Here is a 24323-nt window from a genome sequence, read left to right as displayed (position 1 = left end):
TCGCGCTGAAGAAGTAGAGACAGTTTCAAAAACTACATTTCATTGACTTTCTAACGGTGTCAATCCGTTTGAGTTACAACGGTTGCTTCACATATTCGTACCAACGTGTATTTAGCGATTTTTCCCGATCTTACTAAGTTGTATCGCTTTTAAAAGTGAAACAATTGACTGTGGGACATATTGAACTGATTCTGGACTGTGACCCTATAAATGTGATAAATGAGCCAATTGGACTCCAAGAAATAACATTCTTTTTAACTCGCCATGATTGCCGGAACTCAACGATTACACTGGACCCTGTGGTAGCGCTTCATTTAAAAATTTAGATAAATAAGTCATTTTTTACTGTGGGACCAATCCTAGCCGTTAGTTCGCGCTGAAAAAACCGAGACAGTTTCAAAAACTACTTTTCATTGACTTTCTAACAGTGTCAATCCGTTTGAGTTACAACGACTGCGTCACGTATTCGTACCAACATGTATTTAGCGATTTGTTCCGATCTTACTAAGTTGTATCGCTTTTAAAAGTGAAACGATTGACTGTGGGAATTAATTGAACTGTTTCTGGACTGTGATCTTATAAATTTGATAAATGAGCCAATTGAATTCCAAGAAATAACATTCTTCTTAACTCGACATGATTGCCGGAACTCAGCGATTACACTGGGCGCTGTGGGAGCGCTTTATTTAAAAATTAAGATAAATAAGTAATTTTTTGCTGTGGGACTAATCCCAGCCGTTACTTCGCGGAAGAAGTAGAGACAGTTTCAAAAACTACATTTCATTGACTTTCTAACGGTGTCAATCCGTTTGAGTTACAACGGTTGCTTCACATATTCGTACCAACGTGTATTTAGCGATTTTTCCCGATCTTACTAAGTTGTATCGCTTTTAAAAGTGAAACAATTGACTGTGGGACATAATTGAACTGATTCTGGACTGTGACCTTATAAATGTGATAAATGAGCCAATTGGACTCCAAGAAATAACATTCTTTTTAACTTGCCATGATTGCCGGAACTCAACGATTACACTGGACCTGTGGTAGCGCTTCATTTAAAAATTTAGATAAATAAGTCATTTTTTACTGTGGGACCAATCCTAGCCGTTAGTTCGCGCTGAAAAAACCGAGACAGTTTCAAAAACTACTTTTCATTGACTTTCTAACAGTGTCAATCCGTTTGAGTTACAACGATTGCGTCACGTATTCGTACCAACATGTATTTAGCGATTTGTTCCGATCTTACTAAGTTGTATCGCTTTTAAAAGTGAAACGATTGACTGTGGGAATAAATTGAACTGTTTCTGGACTGTGACCTTATAAATTTGATAAATGAGCCAATTGAATTCCAAGAAATAACATTCTTTTTAACTCGACATGATTGCCGGAACTCAGCGATTACACTGGACCCTGTGGTAGCGCTTCATTTAAAAATTTCGATAAATAAGTCATTTTTTACTGTGGGACCAATCCTATCCGTTAGTTCACGCTGAAGAAATAGAGACAGATTCAAAAACTACCTTTCATTGTCTTTTTAACGGTGTCAATCCGTTTGAGTTGCAACGGTTGCGTCACATATTCGTACCAACATGTATTTAGTGATTTTGTTCCGATATTACTAAGTTGTATCGCTTTTAACGGTGAACCGATTAACTGTCGGACTTAGTTCAACTGATTCTGGACTGTGACCTGATAAATGTGATAAATGAGCCAATTGGACTCCAAGGAATGACAATCTTCTTAATTTGACATGATAGCCGGAACTCAGGGATTACACTGGCCCCTGTGGTAGCGCTTCATTTAAAAATTTCGATAAATAAGTCATTTTTTACTGTGGGACCAATCCTATCCGTTAGTTCACGCTGAAGAAATAGAGACAGATTCAAAAACTACCTTTCATTGTATTTTTAACGGTGTCAATCCGTTTGAGTTGCAACGGTTGCGTCACATATTCGTACCAACATGTATTTAGTGATTTTGTTCCGATATTACTAAGTTGTATCGCTTTTAACGGTGAACCGATTAACTGTGGGTCTTAGTTCATCTGATACTGGACTGTGACCTGATAAATGTGATAAATGAGCCAATTGGACTCCAAGGAATGACATTCTTCTTAATCTGACAGGATTAATGAATCTCAGCGATTACACTGGGCGGTGTGCTAGTGCTTCATTTAAAAATTAAGATTAATAATTCATTTTTTACTGTGGGATCCATCATAGCCGTTATTCACGCTGAAGAAACAGAGACAGTTTCAAAAACTACATTTCATTGTCTTTTTAAGGGTGGCAATCCGTTTGAGTTACAACGGTTGCGTCACATATTCGTACCAACATGTATTTAGTGATTTTTTTCCGATATTACTAAGTTGTATCGCTTTTAACGGTGAACCGATTAACTGTGGGACTTATTTCAACTGATTCTGGACTGTGACCTGATAAATGTGATAAATGAGCCAATTGGACTCCAAGGAATGACATTCTTCTTAATCTGACAGGATTAATGAAACTCAGCGATTGCACTGGCCGGTGTGGTAGTGCTTCATTTAAAAATTAAGATTAATAAGTCATTTTTTACTGTGGGACCAATCATAGCCGTTAGTTCAGGCTGAAGAAATAGAGACAGTTTCGAAAACTACATTTCATTGTCTTTTTAAGGGTGGCAATCCGTTTGAGTTACAACGGTTGCCTCACATATTCGTACCAACATGTATTTAGTGATTTTGTTCTGATATAACTAAGTTGTATCGCTTTTAAAAGTGAAACGATTGACTGTGGGAATTAATTGAACTGTTTCTGGACTGTGACCTTATAAATGTGATAAATGAGCCAAATGAACTCCAAGAAATAACATTCTTTTTAACTTGACATGATTGCCGGATCTCAGCGATTACACTGGACCCTGTGGTAGCGCTTTATTTAAAAATTTCGATAAATAAGTCATTTTTTACTGTGGGACCAATCCTATCCGTTAGTTCACGCTGAAAAAATAGAGACAGTTTTTAAAACTACCTTTCATTGACTTTCTAACGGTGTCAATCCGTTTGACTTACAACGGTTGCTTCACATATTGGAACCAACATGTATTTAGCGATTTTTACCGATATTACTAAGTTGTTTCGCTTTTAAAAGTGAAACGATTGACTGTGGGACTTAATTGGACTGATTTTGGACTGTGATCTTATAAATGTGATAAATGAGCCAATCGGAGTCCAAGGAATGACAATCTTCTTAATTTGACATGATTGCCGGAACTCAGGGATTACACTGGACCCTGTGGTAGCGCTTCATTTAAAAATTTCGATAAATAAGTCATTTTTTACTATGAGACCAATCCTATCTGTTAGTTCACGCTGAAGAAACAGAGACAGTCTCAAAAACTACATTTCATTGTCTTTTTAAGGGTGGCAATCCGTTTGAGTTACAACGGTTGCGTCACATATTCGTACCAACATGTATTTAGTGATTTTGTTCCGATATTACTAAGTTGTATCACTTTTAACGGTGAACCGATTAACTGTGGAACTTAGTTCAACTGATTCTGGACTGTGACCTGATAAATGTGATAAATGAGCCAATTGGACTCCAAGGAATGACATTCTTCTTAATCTGACAGGATTAATGAAACTCAGCGATTGCACTGGCCGGTGTGGTAGTGCTTCATTTAAAAATTAAGATTAATAAGTCATTTTTTACTGTGGGACCAATCATAGCCGTTAGTTCAGGCTGAAGAAATAGAGACAGTTTCGAAAACTACATTTCATTGTCTTTTTAAGGGTGGCAATCCGTTTGAGTTACAACGGTTGCGTCACATATTCGTACCAACATGTATTTAATGATTTTGTTCTGATATAACTAAGTTGTATCGCTTTTAAAAGTGAAACGATTGACTGTGGGAATTAATTGAACTGTTTCTGGACTGTGACCTTATAAATATGATAAATGAGCCAAATGAACTCCAAGAAATAACATTCTTTTTAACTTGACATGATTGCCGGATCTCAGCGATTAAACTGGACCCTGTGGTAGCGCTTTATTTAAAAATTTCGATAAATAAGTCATTTTTTACTGTGGGACCAATCCTATCCGTTAGTTCACGCTGAAGAAATAGAGACAGTTTTAAAAACTACCTTTCATTGACTTTCTAACGGTGTCAATCCGTTTGACTTACAACGGTTGCTTCACATATTGGAACCAACATGTATTTAGCGATTTTTACCGATATTACTAAGTTGCTTCGCTTTTAAAAGTGAAACGATTGACTGTGGGACTTAATTGGACTGATTTTGGACTGTGATCTTATAAATGTGATAAATGAGCCAATCGGACTCCAAGGAATGACAATCTTCTTAATTTGACATGATTGCCGGAACTCAGGGATTACACTGGACCCTGTGGTAGCGCTTCATTTAAAAATTTCGATAAATAAGTCATTTTTTACTATGAGACCAATCCTATCCGTTAGTTCACGCTGAAGAAACAGAGACAGTCTCAAAAACTACATTTCATTGTCTTTTTAAGGGTGGCAATCCGTTTGAGTTACAACGGTTGCGTCACATATTCGTACCAACATGTATTTAGTGATTTTGTTCCGATATTACTAAGTTGTATCGCTTTTAACGGTGAACCGATTAACTGTGGAACTTAGTTCAACTGATTCTGGACTGTGACCTGATAAATGTGATAAATGAGCCAATTGGACTCCAAGGAATGACATTCTTCTTAATCTGACAGGATTAATGAAACTCAGCGATTGCACTGGCCGGTGTGGTAGTGCTTCATTTAAAAATTAAGATTAATAAGTCATTTTTTACTGTGGGACCAATCATAGCCGTTAGTTCAGGCTGAAGAAATAGAGACAGTTTCGAAAACTACATTTCATTGTCTTTTTAAGGGTGGCAATCCATTTGAGTTACAACGGTTGCGTCACATATTCGTACCAACATGTATTTAATGATTTTGTTCTGATATAACTAAGTTGTATCGCTTTTAAAAGTGAAACGATTGACTGTGGGAATTAATTGAACTGTTTCTGGACTGTGACCTTATAAATGTGATAAATGAGCCAAATGAACTCCAAGAAATAACATTCTTTTTAACTTGACATGATTGCCGGATCTCAGCGATTACACTGGACCCTGTGGTAGCGCTTTATTTAAAAATTTCGATAAATAAGTCATTTTTTACTGTGGGACCAATCCTATCCGTTAGTTCACGCTGAAGAAATAGAGACAGTTTTAAAAACTACCTTTCATTGACTTTCTAACGGTGTCAATCCGTTTGACTTACAACGGTTGCTTCACATATTGGAACCAACATGTATTTAGCGATTTTTACCGATATTACTAAGTTGTTTCGCTTTTAAAAGTGAAACGATTGACTGTGGGACTTAATTGGACTGATTTTGGACTGTGATCTTATAAATGTGATAAATTAGCCAATTGGACTCCAAGGAATGACAATCTTCTTAATTTGACATGATTGCCGGATCTCAGCGATTACACTGGACCCTGTGGTAGCGCTTTATTTAAAAATTTCGATAAATAAGTCATTTTTTACTGTGGGACCAATCCTATCCGTTAGTTCACGCTGAAGAAATAGAGACAGTTTTAAAAACTACCTTTCATTGACTTTCTAACGGTGTCAATCCGTTTGACTTACAACGGTTGCTTCACATATTGGAACCAACATGTATTTAGCGATTTTTACCGATATTACTAAGTTGTTTCGCTTTTAAAAGTGAAACGATTGACTGTGGGACTTAATTGGACTGATTTTGGACTGTGATCTTATAAATGTGATAAATGAGCCAATTGGACTCCAAGGAATGACAATCTTCTTAATTTGACATGATTGCCGGAACTCAGGGATTACACTGGACCCTGTGGTAGCGCTTCATTTAAAAATTTCGATAAATAAGTCATTTTTTACTATGAGACCAATCCTATCCGTTAGTTCACGCTGAAGAAACAAACACAGTTTCAAAAACTACATTTCATTGTCTTTTTAAGTGTGGCAATCCGTTTGAGTTACAACGGTTGCGTCACATATTCGTACCAACATGTATTTAGTGATTTTGTTCCGATATTACTAAGTTGTATCGCTTTTAACGGTGAACCGATTAACTGTGGGACTTAGTTCAACTGATTCTGGACTGTGACCTGATAAATGTGATAAATGAGCCAATTGGACTCCAAGGAATGACATTCTTCTTAATCTGACAGGATTAATGAAACTCAGCGATTGCACTGGCCGGTGTGGTAGTGCTTCATTTAAAAATTAAGATTAATAAGTCATTTTTTACTGTGGGACCAATCATAGCCGTTAGTTCAGGCTGAAGAAATAGAGACAGTTTCGAAAACTACATTTCATTGTCTTTTTAAGGGTGGCAATCCGTTTGAGTTACAACGGTTGCGTCACATATTCGTACCAACATGTATTTAGTGATTTTGTTCTGATATAACTAAGTTGTATCGCTTTTAAAAGTGAAACGATTGACTGTGGGAATTAATTGAACTTTTTCTGGACTGTGACCTTATAAATGTGATAAATGAGCCAAATGAACTCCAAGAACTAACATTCTTTTTAAATTGACATGATTGCCGGATCTCAGCGATTACACTGGACCCTGTGGTAGCGCTTTATTTAAAAATTTCGATAAATAAGTCATTTTTTACTGTGGGACCAATCCTATCCGTTAGTTCACGCTGAAGAAATAGAGACAGTTTTAAAAACTACCTTTCATTGACTTTCTAACGGTGTCAATCCGTTTGACTTACAACGGTTGCTTCACATATTGGAACCACCATGTATTTAGCGATTTTTACCGATATTACTAGGTTGTTTCGCTTTTAAAAGTGAAACGATTGACTGTGGGACTTAATTGGACTGATTTTGGACTGTGATCTTATAAATGTGATAAATGAGCCAATTGGACTCCAAGGAATGACAATCTTCTTAATTTGACATGATTGCCGGAACTCAGGGATTACACTGGACCCTGTGGTAGCGCTTCATTTAAAAATTTCGATAAATAAGTCATTTTTTACTATGAGACCAATCCTATCCGTTAGTTCACGCTGAAGAAACAGAGACAGTTTCAAAAACTACATTTCATTGTCTTTTTAAGTGTGGCAATCCGTTTGAGTTACAACGGTTGCGTCACATATTCGTACCAACATGTATTTAGTGATTTTGTTCCGATATTACTAAGTTGTATCGCTTTTAACGGTGAACCGATTAACTGTGGAACTTAGTTCAACTGATTCTGGACTGTGACCTGATAAATGTGATAAATGAGCCAATTGGACTCCAAGGAATGACATTCTTCTTAATCTGACAGGATTAATGAAACTCAGCGATTGCACTGGCCGGTGTGGTAGTGCTTCATTTAAAAATTAAGATTAATAAGTCATTTTTTACTGTGGGACCAATCATAGCCGTTAGTTCAGGCTGAAGAAATAGAGACAGTTTCGAAAACTACATTTCATTGTCTTTTTAAGGGTGGCAATCCATTTGAGTTACAACGGTTGCGTCACATATTCGTACCAACATGTATTTAATGATTTTGTTCTGATATAACTAAGTTGTATCGCTTTTAAAAGTGAAACGATTGACTGTGGGAATTAATTGAACTGTTTCTGGACTGTGACCTTATAAATGTGATAAATGAGCCAAATGAACTCCAAGAAATAACATTCTTTTTAACTTGACATGATTGCCGGATCTCAGCGATTACACTGGACCCTGTGGTAGCGCTTTATTTAAAAATTTCGATAAATAAGTCATTTTTTACTGTGGGACCAATCCTATCCGTTAGTTCACGCTGAAGAAATAGAGACAGTTTTAAAAACTACCTTTCATTGACTTTCTAACGGTGTCAATCCGTTTGACTTACAACGGTTGCTTCACATATTGGAACCAACATGTATTTAGCGATTTTTACCGATATTACTAAGTTGTTTCGCTTTTAAAAGTGAAACGATTGACTGTGGGACTTAATTGGACTGATTTTGGACTGTGATCTTATAAATGTGATAAATTAGCCAATTGGACTCCAAGGAATGACAATCTTCTTAATTTGACATGATTGCCGGATCTCAGCGATTACACTGGACCCTGTGGTAGCGCTTTATTTAAAAATTTCGATAAATAAGTCATTTTTTACTGTGGGACCAATCCTATCCGTTAGTTCACGCTGAAGAAATAGAGACAGTTTTAAAAACTACCTTTCATTGACTTTCTAACGGTGTCAATCCGTTTGACTTACAACGGTTGCTTCACATATTGGAACCAACATGTATTTAGCGATTTTTACCGATATTACTAAGTTGTTTCGCTTTTAAAAGTGAAACGATTGACTGTGGGACTTAATTGGACTGATTTTGGACTGTGATCTTATAAATGTGATAAATGAGCCAATTGGACTCCAAGGAATGACAATCTTCTTAATTTGACATGATTGCCGGAACTCAGGGATTACACTGGACCCTGTGGTAGCGCTTCATTTAAAAATTTCGATAAATAAGTCATTTTTTACTATGAGACCAATCCTATCCGTTAGTTCACGCTGAAGAAACAAACACAGTTTCAAAAACTACATTTCATTGTCTTTTTAAGTGTGGCAATCCGTTTGAGTTACAACGGTTGCGTCACATATTCGTACCAACATGTATTTAGTGATTTTGTTCCGATATTACTAAGTTGTATCGCTTTTAACGGTGAACCGATTAACTGTGGGACTTAGTTCAACTGATTCTGGACTGTGACCTGATAAATGTGATAAATGAGCCAATTGGACTCCAAGGAATGACATTCTTCTTAATCTGACAGGATTAATGAAACTCAGCGATTGCACTGGCCGGTGTGGTAGTGCTTCATTTAAAAATTAAGATTAATAAGTCATTTTTTACTGTGGGACCAATCATAGCCGTTAGTTCAGGCTGAAGAAATAGAGACAGTTTCGAAAACTACATTTCATTGTCTTTTTAAGGGTGGCAATCCGTTTGAGTTACAACGGTTGCGTCACATATTCGTACCAACATGTATTTAGTGATTTTGTTCTGATATAACTAAGTTGTATCGCTTTTAAAAGTGAAACGATTGACTGTGGGAATTAATTGAACTTTTTCTGGACTGTGACCTTATAAATGTGATAAATGAGCCAAATGAACTCCAAGAACTAACATTCTTTTTAAATTGACATGATTGCCGGATCTCAGCGATTACACTGGACCCTGTGGTAGCGCTTTATTTAAAAATTTCGATAAATAAGTCATTTTTTACTGTGGGACCAATCCTATCCGTTAGTTCACGCTGAAGAAATAGAGACAGTTTTAAAAACTACCTTTCATTGACTTTCTAACGGTGTCAATCCGTTTGACTTACAACGGTTGCTTCACATATTGGAACCACCATGTATTTAGCGATTTTTACCGATATTACTAGGTTGTTTCGCTTTTAAAAGTGAAACGATTGACTGTGGGACTTAATTGGACTGATTTTGGACTGTGATCTTATAAATGTGATAAATGAGCCAATTGGACTCCAAGGAATGACAATCTTCTTAATTTGACATGATTGCCGGAACTCAGGGATTACACTGGACCCTGTGGTAGCGCTTCATTTAAAAATTTCGATAAATAAGTCATTTTTTACTATGAGACCAATCCTATCCGTTAGTTCACGCTGAAGAAACAGAGACAGTTTCAAAAACTACATTTCATTGTCTTTTTAAGTGTGGCAATCCGTTTGAGTTACAACGGTTGCGTCACATATTCGTACCAACATGTATTTAGTGATTTTGTTCCGATATTACTAAGTTGTATCGCTTTTAACGGTGAACCGATTAACTGTGGGACTTAGTTCAACTGATTCTGGACTGTGACCTGATAAATGTGATAAATGAGCCAATTGGACTCCAAGGAATGACATTCTTCTTAATCTGACAGGATTAATGAAACTCAGCGATTGCACTGGCCGGTGTGGTAGTGCTTCATTTAAAAGTTAAGATTAATAAGTCATTTTTTACTGTGGGACCAATCATAGCCGTTAGTTCAGGCTGAAGAAATAGAGACAGTTTCGAAAACTACATTTCATTGTCTTTTTAAGGGTGGCAATCCGTTTGAGTTACAACGGTTGCGTCACATATTGGAACCAACATGTATTTAGCGATTTTTTCCGATATTACTAAGTTGTTTCGCTTTTAAAAGTGAAACGATTGACTGTGGGACTTAATTGGACTGATTTTGGACTGTGATCTTATAAATGAGCCAATTGGTCTTATAAATGTGATAAATGAGCCAATTGGACTCCAAGAAATGACAATCTTCTTAATTTGACATGATTGCCGGAACTCAGGGATTACACTGGACCCTGTGGTAGCGCTTCATTTAAAAATTTCGATAAATAAGTCATTTTTTACTATGAGACCAATCCTATCCGTTAGTTCACGCTGAAGAAACAGAGACAATTTCAAAAACTACATTTCATTGTCTTTTTAACGGTGTCATTCCGTTTGAGTTACAACGGTTGCGTCACATATTCGTACCAACATGTATTTAGTGATTTTGTTCCGATATTACTAAGTTGTATCGCTTTTAACGGTGAACCGATTGACTGTGGGACTTAGTTCAACTGATTCTGGACTGTGACCTGATAAATGTGATAAATGAGCCAATTGGACTCCAAGGAATGACATTCTTCTTAATCTGACAGGATTAATGAAACTCAGCGATTGCACTGGCCGGTGTGGTAGTGCTTCATTTAAAAATTAAGATTAATAAGTCATTTTTTACTGTGGGACCAATCATAGCCGTTAGTTCACGCTGAAGAAATAGAGACAGTTTCGAAAACTACATTTCATTGTCTTTTTAAGGGTGGCAATCCGTTTGAGTTACAACGGTTGCGTCACATATTCGTACCAACATGTATTTAGCGATTTTTCCCGATATTACTAAGTTGTATCGCTTTTAAAAGTGAAACGATTGACTGTGGGACTTAATTGGACTGATTTTGGACTGTGATCTTATAAATGTGATAAATGAGCCAATTGGACTCCAAGGAATGACAATCTTCTTAATTTGACATGATTGCCGGAACTCAGGGATTACACTGGACCCTGTGGTAGCGCTTCATTTAAAAATTTCGATAAATAAGTCATTTTTTACTATGAGACCAATCCTATCCGTTAGTTCACGCTGAAGAAACAGAGACAGTTTCAAAAACTACATTTCATTGTCTTTTTAAGTGTGGCAATCCGTTTGAGTTACAACGGTTGCGTCACATATTCGTACCAACATGTATTTAGTGATTTTGTTCCGATATTACTAAGTTGTATCGCTTTTAACGGTGAACCGATTAACTGTGGGACTTAGTTCAACTGATTCTGGACTGTGACGTGATAAATGTGATAAATGAGCCAATTGGACTCCAAGGAATGACGTTCTTCTTAATCTGACAGGATTAATGAAACTCAGCGATTGCACTGGCCGGTGTGGTAGTGCTTCATTTAAAAGTTAAGATTAATAAGTCATTTTTTACTGTGGGACCAATCATAGCCGTTAGTTCAGGCTGAAGAAATAGAGACAGTTTCGAAAACTACATTTCATTGTCTTTTTAAGGGTGGCAATCCGTTTGAGTTACAACGGTTGCGTCACATATTCGTACCAACATGTATTTAGTGATTTTCTTCTGATATAACTAAGTTGTATCGCTTTTAAAAGTGAAACGATTGACTGTGGGAATTAATTGAACTTTTTCTGGACTGTGACCTTATAAATGTGATAAATGAGCCAAATGAACTCCAAGAAATAACATTCTTTTTAACTTGACATGATTGCCGGATCTCAGCGATTACACTGGACCCTGTGGTAGCGCTTTATTTAAAACTTTCGATAAATAAGTCATTTTTTACTGTGGGACCAATCCTATCCGTTAGTTCACGCTGAAGAAATAGAGACAGTTTTGAAAACTACCTTTCATTGACTTTCTAACGGTGTCAATCCGTTTGACTTACAACGGTTGCTTCACATAGTGCAACCAACATGTATTTAGCGATTTTTTCCGATATTACTAAGTTGTTTCGCTTTTAAAAGTGAAACGATTGACTGTGGGACTTAATTGGACTGATTTTGGACTGTGATCTTATAAATGAGCCAATTGGTCTTATAAATGTGATAAATGAGCCAATTGGACTCCAAGAAATGACAATCTTCTTAATTTGACATGATTGCCGGAACTCAGGGATTACACTGGACCCTGTGGTAGCGCTTCATTTAAAAATTTCGATAAATAAGACATTTTTTACTATGAGACCAATCCTATCCGTTAGTTCACGCTGAAGAAACAGAGACAATTTCAAAAACTACATTTCATTGTCTTTTTAACGGTGTCATTCCGTTTGAGTTACAACGGTTGCGTCACATATTCGTACCAACATGTATTTAGTGATTTTGTTCCGATATTACTAAGTTGTATCGCTTTTAACGGTGAACCGATTGACTGTGGGACTTAGTTCAACTGATTCTGGACTGTGACCTGATAAATGTGATAAATGAGCCAATTGGACTCCAAGGAATGACATTCTTCTTAATCTGACAGGATTAATGAAACTCAGCGATTGCACTGGCCGGTGTGGTAGTGCTTCATTTAAAAATTAAGATTAATAAGTCATTTTTTACTGTGGGACCAATCATAGCCGTTAGTTCACGCTGAAGAAATAGAGACAGTTTCGAAAACTACATTTCATTGTCTTTTTAAGGGTGGCAATCCGTTTGAGTTACAACGGTTGCGTCACATATTCGTACCAACATGTATTTAGCGATTTTTCCCGATATTACTAAGTTGTATCGCTTTTAAAAGTGAAACGATTGACTGTGGGAATTAATTGAACTGTTTCTGGACTGTGACCTTATAAATGTGATAAATGAGCCAATTCAACTCCAAGAAATAACATTCTTTTTAACTCGACATGAATGCCGGAACTCAGCGATTACACTGGACCCTGTGGTAGCGCTTTATTTAAAACTTTCGATAAATAAGTAATTCTTTACTGTGGGACCAATCCTATCCGTTAGTTCACGCTGAAGAAATAGAGACAGTTTCAAAAACTACCTTTCATTGACTTTCTAACGGTGTCAATCCGTTTGAGTTAAAACGGTTGCGTCACATATTCCTACCAACATGTATTTAGTGATTTTGTTCCGATATAACTATGTTGTATCACTTTTAAAAGTGAAACGATTGACTGTGGGAATTAATTGAACTGATTCTGGACTGTGACCTTATAAATGTGATGAATGAGCCAATTGAACTACAAGAAATAACATTCTTTTTAACTCGACATGATTGCCGGAACTCAACGATTACACTGGACCCTGTGGTAGCGCTTTATTCAAAGACTTAGATAAATAAGTCATTTTTTACTGTGGGAACAATCCTATCTGTTACTTCACGCTGAAGAAATAGAGACAGTTTCAAAAACTACCTTTCATTGACTTTCTAACGGTGTGAATCCGTTTGAGTTACAACGGTTGCTTCACATATTCGTACCAACATGTATTTAGCGTTTTTTTCCGATATTACTAAGTTGTATCGCTATTAAAAGTGAAACGATTGACTGTGGGACTTAATTGAACTGATTCTGGGCTGTGATCTTATAAATGTGATAAATGAGCCAATTGGAATCCAAGAAATAACATTCTTTTTAACTCGACATGATTGCCGGAACTCAGCGATTACACTGGCCGCTGTGGGAGCGCTTTATTTAAAAATTAAGATAAATAAGTCATTTTTTACTGTGGGACCAATCCTAGCCGTTAGTTCGCCCTGAAGAAGTAGAGACAGTTTCAAAAACTACATTTCATTGACTTTCTAACGGTGTCAATCCGTTTGAGTTACAACGGTTGCTTCACATATTCGTACCAACATGTATTTAGCGATTTTTCCCGATCTTACTAAGTTGTATCGCTTTTAAAAGTGAAACAATTAACTGTGGGACATAATTGAACTGATTCTGGACTGTGACCTGATAAATGTGATAAATGAGCCAATTGGACTCCAAGGAATGACATTCTTCTTAATCTGACAGGATTAATGAAACTCAGCGATTGCACTGGCCGGTGCGGTAGTGCTTCATTTAAAAATTAAGATTAATAAGTCATTTTTTACTGTGGGACCAATCATAGCCGTTAGTTCACGCTGAAGAAATAGAGACAGTTTCGAAAACTACATTTCATTGTCTTTTTAAGGGTGGCAATCCGTTTGAGTTACAACGGTTGCGTCACATATTCGTACCAACATGTATTTAGCGATTTTTCCCGATATTACTAAGTTGTATCGCTTTTAAAAGTGAAACGATTGACTGTGGGAATTAATTGAACTGTTTCTGGACTGTGACCTTATAAATGTGATAAATGAGCCAATTCAACTCCAAGAAATAACATTCTTTTTAACTCGACATGATTGCCGGAACTCAGCGATTACACTGGACCCTGTGGTAGCGCTTTATTTAAAACTTTCGATAAATAAGTAATTCTTTACTGTGGGACCAATCCTATCCGTTAGTTCACGCTGAAGAAATAGAGACAGTTTCAAAAACTACCTTTCATTGACTTTCTAACGGTGTCAATCCGTTTGAGTTAAAACGGTTGCGTCACATATTCCTACCAACATGTATTTAGTGATTTTGTTCCGATATAACTATGTTGTATCACTTTTAAAAGTGAAACGATTGACTGTGGGACTTAATTGAACTGATTCTGGACTGTGACCTTATAAATGTGATGAATGAGCCAATTGAACTACAAGAAATAACATTCTTTTTAACTCGACATGATTGCCGGAACTCAACGATTACACTGGACCCTGTGGTAGCGCTTTATTCAAAGACTTAGATAAATAAGTCATTTTTTACTGTGGGACCAATCCTATCTGTTACTTCACGCTGAAGAAATAGAGACAGTTTCAAAAACTACCTTTCATTGACTTTCTAACGGTGTGAATCCGTTTGAGTTACAACGGTTGCTTCACATATTCGTACCAACATGTATTTAGCGTTTTTTTCCGATATTACTAAGTTGTATCGCTATTAAAAGTGAAACGATTGACTGTGGGACTTAATTGAACTGATTCTGGGCTGTGATCTTATAAATGTGATAAATGAGCCAATTGGAATCCAAGAAATAACATTCTTTTTAACTCGACATGATTACCGGAACTCAGCGATTACACTGGCCGCTGTGGGAGCGCTTTATTTAAAAATTAAGATAAATAAGTCATTTTTTACTGTGGGACCAATCCTAGCCGTTAGTTCGCCCTGAAGAAGTAGAGACAGTTTCAAAAACTACATTTCATTGACTTTCTAACGGTGTCAATCCGTTTGAGTTACAACGGTTGCTTCACATATTCGTACCAACATGTATTTAGCGATTTTTCCCGATCTTACTAAGTTGTATCGCTTTTAAAAGTGAAACAATTAACTGTGGGACATAATTGAACTGATTCTGGACTGTGACCTTATAAATGTGATAAATGAGCCAATTGGACTCCAAGAAATAACATTCTTTTAAACTCGACATGATTGCCGGAACTCAACGATTACACTGGACCCTGTGGTAGCGCTTCATTTAAAAATTTAGATAAATAAGTCATTTTTTACTGTGGGACCAATCCTAGCCGTTAGTTCGCGCTGAAAAAACGGAGAAAGTTTCAAAAACTACTTTTCATTGACTTTCTAACAGTGTCAATCCGTTTGAGTTACAACGATTGCGTCACGTATTCGTACCAACATGTATTTAGCGATTTGTTCCGATCTTACTAAGTTGTATCGCTTTTAAAAGTGAAACGATTGACTCTGGGAATTAATTGAACTGTTTCTGGACTGTGACCTTATAAATTTGATAAATGAGCCAATTGAACTCCAAGAAATAACATTCTTTTTAACTCGACATGATTGCCGGAACTCAGCGATTACACTGGACCCTGTGGTAGCGCTTCATTTAAAAAATTCGATAAATAAGTCATTTTTTACTGTGGGACCAATCCTATCCGTTAGTTCACGCTGAAGAAATAGAGACAGATTCAAAAACTACCTTTCATTGTCTTTCTAACGGTGTCAATCCGTTTGACTTACAACGGTTGCTTCACATATTCGAACCAACATGTATTTAGCGATTTTTCCCGATATTACTAAGTTGTATCGCTTTTAAAAGTGAAACGATTGACTGTGGGACTTAATTGAACTGATTTTGGACTGTGATCTTATAAATTTGATAAATGAGCCAATTGGACTCCAAGGAATGACAATCTTCTTAATTTGACATGATTGCCGGAACTCAGCGATTACACTGGACCCTGTGGTAGCGCTTCATTTAAAAATTTCGATAAATAAGTCATTTTTTACTGTGGGACCAATCCTATCCGTTAGTTCACGCTGAAGAAATAGAGACAGTTTCAAAAACTACATTTCATTGTCTTTTTAACGGTGTCAATCCGTTTGAGTTACAACGGTTGCGTCACATATTCGTACCAACATGTATTTAAAGATTTTGTTCCGATATTACTAAGTTGTATCGCTTTTAAAAGTGAAACGCTTGACTGTGGGACTTAGTTGAAATGATTCTCGACTGTGACCTGATAAATGTGGTAAATGAGCCAATTGGACTCCAAGGAATGACATTCTACTTAATTTTACAGGATGAATGAAACTCAGCGATTACACTGGGCGGTGTGGTAGTGCTTCATTTAAAAATTAAGATTAATAAGTCATTTTTTACTGTGGGACCAATCCTAGCCGTTAGTTCACGCTGAAGAAATAGAGACAGTTTTAAAAACTACATTTCATTGTCTTTTTAACGGTGGCAATCCGTTTGAGTTACAACGGTTGCGTCAACAATTTGTACCATCATGTTTTTAGTGATTTTGTTCCGATATTACTAAGTTGTATCGCTTTTAAAGGTGAAACGATTGACTGTGGGATTTAATTGGAATGATTTTGGACTGTGACCTTATAAATGTGATAAATGAGCCAAATGAACTCCAAGAAATAACATTCTTTTTAACTTGACATGATTGCCGGATCTCAGCGATAACACTGGACCCTGTGGTAGCGCTTTATTTAAAAATTTCGATAAATAAGTCATTTTTTACTGTGGGACCAATCCTATCCGTTAGTTCACGCTGAAGAAATAGAGACAGTTTTAAAAAATACCTTTCATTGACTTTCTAACGGTGTCAATCCGTTTGACTTACAACGGTTGCTTCACATATTGGAACCAACATGTATATTACTAAGTGGTTTCGCTTTTAAAAGTGAAACGATTGACTGTGGGACTTAATTGGACTGATTTTGGACTGTGATCTTATAAATGTGATAAATGAGCCAATTGGACTCCAAGGAATGACAATCTTCTTAATTTGACATGATTGCCGGAACTCAGGGATTACACTGGACCCTGTGGTAGCGCTTCATTTAAAAATTTCGATAAATAAGTCATTTTTTACTATGAGACCAATCCTATCCGTTAGTTCACGCTGAAGAAACAGAGACAATTTCAAAAACTACATTTCATTGTCTTTTTAACGGTGTCAATCCGTTTGAGTTATAACGGTTGCGTCACATATTCGTACCAACATGTATTTAGTGATTTTGTTCCGATGCTACTAAGTTGTATCGCTTTTAACGGTGAACCGATTGACTGTGGGACTTAGTTCAACTGATTCTGGACTGTGACCTGATAAATGTGATAAATGAGCCAATTGGACTCCAAGGAATGACATTCTTCTTAATTTGACTGGATTAATGAAACTCAGCGATTACACTGGGCGGTGTGGTAGTGCTTCATTTAAAAATTAAGATTAATAAGTCATTTTTTACTGTGGGACCAATCCTAGCCGTTAGTTTGCGCTGAAGAAATAGAGACAGTTTTAAAAACTACCTTTCATTGACTTTCTAACGGTGCCAATCCGTTTGACTTACAACGGTTGCTTCACATATTCGAACCAACATGTATTTAGCGATTTTTCCCGATATTACTAAGTTGTATCGCTTTTGAAAGTGAAACGATTGACTGTGGGACTTAATTGAACTGATTTTGGACTGTGATCTTATAAATGTGATAAATGAGCCAATTGGACTCCAAGGAATGACAATCTTCTTAATTTGACATGATTGCCGGAACTCAGCGATTACACTGGACTCTGTGGTAGCGCTTTATTTAAAATTAAGATAAATAAGTCATTTTTTACTGTAGGACCAATCCTATCCGTTAGTTCACGCTGAAGAACTAGAGACAGTTTCAAAAGCTACCTTTCATTGACTTTCTAACGGTTTCAATCCGTTTGAGTTACAACGGTTGCTTCACATATTTGTACCAACATGTATTTAGCGTTTTTTTCCGATATTACTAAGTTGTATCGCTTTTAAAAGTGAAACGATTGACTGTGGGAATTAATTGAACTGTTTCTGGACTGTGACCTTATAAATGTGATAAATGAGCCAATTCAACTCCAAGAAATAACATTCTTTTTAACTCGACATGATTGCCGGATCTCAGCGATTACACTGGACCCTGTGGTAGCAGTAGAGATAGGAAAGTACCAATGTTAGGACAGACCCCCTTAGCAGTTTCCTATCCCACGTCAATTTATAGATCATCCCCGTTAAATCAACGATAGAGGAGTCGATAAAATCCATGTGCACTTTACCACTTTACGTCAAATAAGCGGGCATGCCCGTTAAATCAACGATATCTGTCCAAAACCCCCGCCCCCAACCCCAACCCACAACCCCCGCCGTGTCCCCTCCCTCCCTCCCCGTCCCCTGCCCTACCCACCCTCATCTGTCGTGCCTTATAATTTATAGTGTTATGTGTGTCTATCTTTACCAGAAACAAGTAAAGATGATTGCAATGTTGCAAGCTTTAGCGCCACATAATGTCATAACTGAAGAATCGATTTTGATGATTATTTTGAGATTGTTTGAGACCATTTGATCTGACAAAGGCATCACCATTCCAACCATAATCCTTCAATTCATCACAAAGTCTTGCGGGCAACCATGTCTTATATTTATTTCCCATTCTATCTTGAACCTCCGCATACATAGATTTTTCAGAAAGAGCACCAGGTCTTGATATTTCCATCTCTTTCACATATTTAACAAGGTAAATATCGTTTTTAGGCAGCTCTCTCCACTTTATGATTGGAGTAACTTGTTCTATGTTTTGTTCAAATTCTTCAACTGTTGGAAAAGCCATTGTGTTTATATTCACGATTACATCTCTTTATACCACTTTATAGATTCTATCGGAAAGCAGTTTTTGTTATCTTGTAAAACCATCTGTCAATCAAACGCTTATAACAATAGGATTTTACATATTTTACATACCAGAAAGTTGTTTACATAAGAAAAAAGTTAAAACGAAAGTAGCCGTTGCTAAGGATATTTGGTATGTAAGGCATGCATTGTTTCTCTATTGTTATTCTGGCTTGATTGACATTTAATTGACGTCAATCTTTATCTAAACAAATACCATATGAAATAACCCGTTGTCATAACAATCACAAGAGCGATCTTCTCATCTTCGTGTGTAGGAGGAGTATCTTTGTGGTAAGGTGCAGCAATATGTTTATCTGTAGTATCCACGTGGTGTACGGTGATGTGTTTATCAGGATGATCGGGTGTTACAGGCTTCTTTTTAGTTATCTTATGTGATTCGGTAACATTGACCTTTCGATTGATACCAATGGTAAGATCTTCACCCGATATCAAAATCTTGTTGTTGTAACCTACCACCCCTGTCTTAATTCTGAGATTCATGTCACTAGGTAACATATAAATACCTTGTCCAACCGAATAATCAACCTTACTTGAAGCGTAGTTTAACGTATCCTGATAACGTTTAATGTCCTCCTGAATATCAACCCTACGGTTAACAATGTCTTCAAGGTTATTCATAAAAACTCTTTGGGCGGTCAGAGCACTTGAATCATTACCAAGGATGGAGGAGCGTGCCGAGGCCTGAGAACTAAGAACAAGATAGGCATAGGCCCTAACACTGCTTGAGATCTTCACAAGGCCCGTTTTTGTAAATCCATCGGATTTTTCCACAATCCACCGCGTCATGGAGTCGTTAGTGAAATAACTCAACCCGGGAGTTGGATAGTCTTTACGTCTTTTTTGATATGAAGTGAAAAAGTACTGACCTCTGTATTTTATGGGGTTGGAATCAACATCATACTCACCACAGATTTTTAGAAATTCCTCATTTGAATAAGGATTATCATATTGATTAAAACTATCCTCAAAGGGTAGAGGTGTCTGTAGGCGCTTAATGATTCGTCTAATGTGATAATACACATGAAAACGATATATTGACCTGACCATAGATCTACCATCCTTCAGGTGTTCCGAACTTACCCCACAGGCACTTGAAGCGCACCAAGTGGCGAAATTTAGCTGGGTTTGCCATAATCTAAAAGGTTGCTCATTCCAAATTCTCATACGTTGCGCGTTATGACTAAGTTCATAATTGGTAAAAATATTAGGAAAGGAAGCGGGGAAAGAGCCACTTTCAGACACAATAATGGCCTGTTTGTACAGATCCCTAGCGCCCAATATTTGAAGATCCAGCCCTCCATTTGGCTTATATGCCGCATTCGGGTTATATCTGAAAATGTCATCCATTCTTTGATTTAAATATATTCACAATCTCTAATATAATAATGTATATCACAATAAAGGACGTAAATAGCGAGAAGAAAATCTATTTGTATCAACCGATAGACAACTCACATGGTACAAAGGAGGTTGCGATCGTGGAGACGTTTTCGGATACCCTTGGCTGACGGAGTTACCACGGTTAGGTTACAACAGGGTCAGCACTACACGGGGAGGGAGTTGAATTCAATCGTGAGAGGTGATGTAAAATCAACACAACTAGCTAGAAACTCTAAGTTGAGTAAAATATTCAATCTAGGGGGTATAACGGAACTACATTTTAATCTTAATGAATTGGATAACTCGTTAAATCTTAAAGATGGTGAATATAGCAACAACCTGATGACATATCATATATCCGAGTATGGTGGTGATTTTACATATATTGAACCGAAAAATCCGCAATATAAGAAACTAAAGAAAGGTTTACTTCAATCACTTACCATGAGAGTCACAGGTCAGGATGGTAAGGTGCTATGGGGTGGTATGAAGACAACAGTTACCCTACACATAAGAGATACGGCGGACAGATGATAACGTAGCATTAACCGAATTAAAGTAAAATAAAAAAAAAGTAATATGGAATAGCATGGAATACGGGAAAAAGTTAAACCCAGAGCGTTCACTTAGAACCGCACATGGCGTAAAAGGAACGCATCAAAAAGTAATTGTCACTCACAACCCAAGTGAGATTGATCAGAACCAGTTACTCCTGATTAGGTTCCCTAATTTAGGTAACGATGATGTCATTGTTCCCAGTACTTCGAAAATAAGTTTCGACATTGATCTCGAGTCAAAAGCTGACACGAAGAGAACATTGGTCTCTAACATAGGGAGGGCAATTGTTAAAAAGTTGGCCATCAAGTTCGAGGGTACCGAGATTCTGAGCATTGATGACTTTGATCTTTTCGGGTGCTACAGAGATTTATGGTTAACCAAGTCTGAAAAAAGAAATGCAATAAGACAAGGTATCATCTTTGATGAAGGGTGCACGGAAAATTGCATGAAACTGAGAGTTGGAGCCGCGGATAAAGATACATCGGAGGTAGCGGACAAAGCAATCTATGATGCATACAAAAACAAGTTCACCATACCACTAGATTTTGAAATGTTGGATAGCACGATTCCTTATTATCAGGCCGGATTAGGTAATAGGCTGTGTTATGAGATAACATTCAACAATTATGACAGGGTAGTATTATCAACACCTACCAAACCTTCGGGTTCCGCCACGGCACCGGCGCCGGATGCTAAATACAAAATCTCCAACATATCTCTCGAATATGAGATTGTGACACAACCGACACTCGCCAGATTCATTTCAAATGAATACCAAAACATGGCCGTACTTTACGACAGATTCTTGAGACATAGACAAATTAGGGTGGATAAGTCAGACACAACGTGGAATTGGTCATTCAATACACCGTGCAAGTCCCTGAAGGGTATATTGGTTCTGTTTGAGGAAGAGAAAGCTTACCAACGAGATACCGGTAAGTTCTACAATCCCAAGATCAAAAAGGTATCCGCCATAGTTGAGGGTAAGCCTAACCAACTTTTCGCTCAGGGGATGCAACCGTTTGAGCATTATGGTGAAATAAGCAAGTATTTCGCGGAGGGCAAACAAAGGGATGGTAACGCCGGTGAAATACAGAAACATCTGCAACTACATGATGTGAAGGTCGCGGACTACCTAACCACGAAATATGCTCTATGGCTGGATTTCAGAACCATAGATGAAAACTCACTGCACGGGACCGGCCGACGGATTGAAAATGCGAGCGAGGGGATCACACTGCAAGTTGAAAAGACGGCCGAAACCGCGGGATCCTTAAACGCCTACATATATCTAATCATGGATGCTCAATTAAATATTCAAAACGGTGAAATTATGGATGTACTATATTAAGATGGACTATATTAAGATGGACTACATGAAAGATCCTCACACGGCATTATTCGTCGGTCCCACGGGCTGCGGAAAATCCAGACGCGTTGTAACATTACTAGAGAGTGAATACTTTGATCACTTTGATTTCATTGTGATTATATGTCCAACATTAAGATGGAATAAGACATATATGTGTCGAAAATGGTTTTGGAGGGATAGATATGTGATTCTAATTGAGCCCAGAGGTATGTTATATGAATGGATTCAAAAGATGACGGATTTCTGTGCCGGGTACAAAACATTATTCCTGATCGACGACATCATCGCGGATGAGAAACTGGACAAAAAGAGGCAACCGCTTCTGGAGCTGGCCATCAGCGGTCGGCATCGAAACCACACCATGTGGCTACTCACACAATCATACACCGCGATACCGAAGAACTTACGAAGGCAGGCAAAAATGTTATATGTGTGGTATCCGAAGGACAGACATGATCTTGCAACCATCCACGAAGAGAATGATGTCATTGAATCATCGGAGATCCAGAAGGTTAAGGAAAGGCTAAAAGATGGAAAATATACACATTTAGTCATGAGGATGGAACATCCAAGAACTCACGTGATTTGCTAGATTGGACGTTTTTTGTTACAAGACTCTTGTAACAAAAAGTAACAGATCTATAGACTCCTATAAGACTATCCTATAATACTCCTATAGACTACTATAAGACTCCTATAATACTCCTATAGACTACTATAGGACCATGATAGAATATATCAATTTCATAATACTAGTACTAATACTAGTAGTAGTACTTAGTTTTTGCTTTTTTTGTGTTAAAAAATACCTATCGCTATTGAAAATGGCTGAAACTGCAATTGACAACTTAATTTTTATTCAGGGTCCTACACCCGATGATGGCAAGAGGCAAAAATTGCTCGAGTGTGTGTTAACCGGAAATAGCAAGCTATACCTGGGTAAAATGTATACGGACGAGCAAATTCAAAAGCTCAAAGATGAAGAGGTAAAGAAACTCTTTAGTATCTATGAAGCTAAACTATCAGGTCAAATGGTGAAGTCTTTGGGGCAATCAATCATTCACATGTATTCCATGGGGGCCTGTACAGTCTTAGGAATAAACAATCAAGATGCATTGAGAGATGACCTGGAGAATGACCCCTTCCTAAACTCCGCACTTCAAAGGTTCACATGTGATTTGTATTATAGATTCGGCTCATTCTTATCACCAATCAGTGTGGGTCTAATTACAGGTAGGCATTATATCGCTGGAAGAAATTTAAACGCAAATAATAATATAGATATAGATAATAAAGATGTCAGAGGAACAGACTCCTATTCAGGTGACAACGAAGAACCCTAAAAAGGTTGAATCTGGTAAGAGGTTGGCGGAATACAACCGTAAAAAGAGGGAGGAATATAAAAAATGGCTCATGGCACAGAATCAAGCACAGCCTACGCCTCAAGCACAAACACAGCCGACGCCTCAAGCACAAACACAGCCCGAAGATTTAAATGATATTGTAATAGATGTGGATTCTATGACAGAAGGCCCTAAACCAGATGGAGGGCCCATGAACTACACCATAATGGGGGGAGGGGTGATAGTACTAGTCTTAATTGGTGCTTATTTCGTGTATAAAAATAAGGACAAAAATATTAAGGTGAAGGGTACCCCACCACCCTCCGATCCTA

Source organism: Hydractinia symbiolongicarpus, chromosome 14 (assembly GCF_029227915.1).
Source record: "Hydractinia symbiolongicarpus strain clone_291-10 chromosome 14, HSymV2.1, whole genome shotgun sequence".
Taxonomy (NCBI): Eukaryota; Metazoa; Cnidaria; class Hydrozoa; order Anthoathecata; family Hydractiniidae; genus Hydractinia; species Hydractinia symbiolongicarpus.
Note: the sequence above shows the minus strand (reverse complement) of the source record.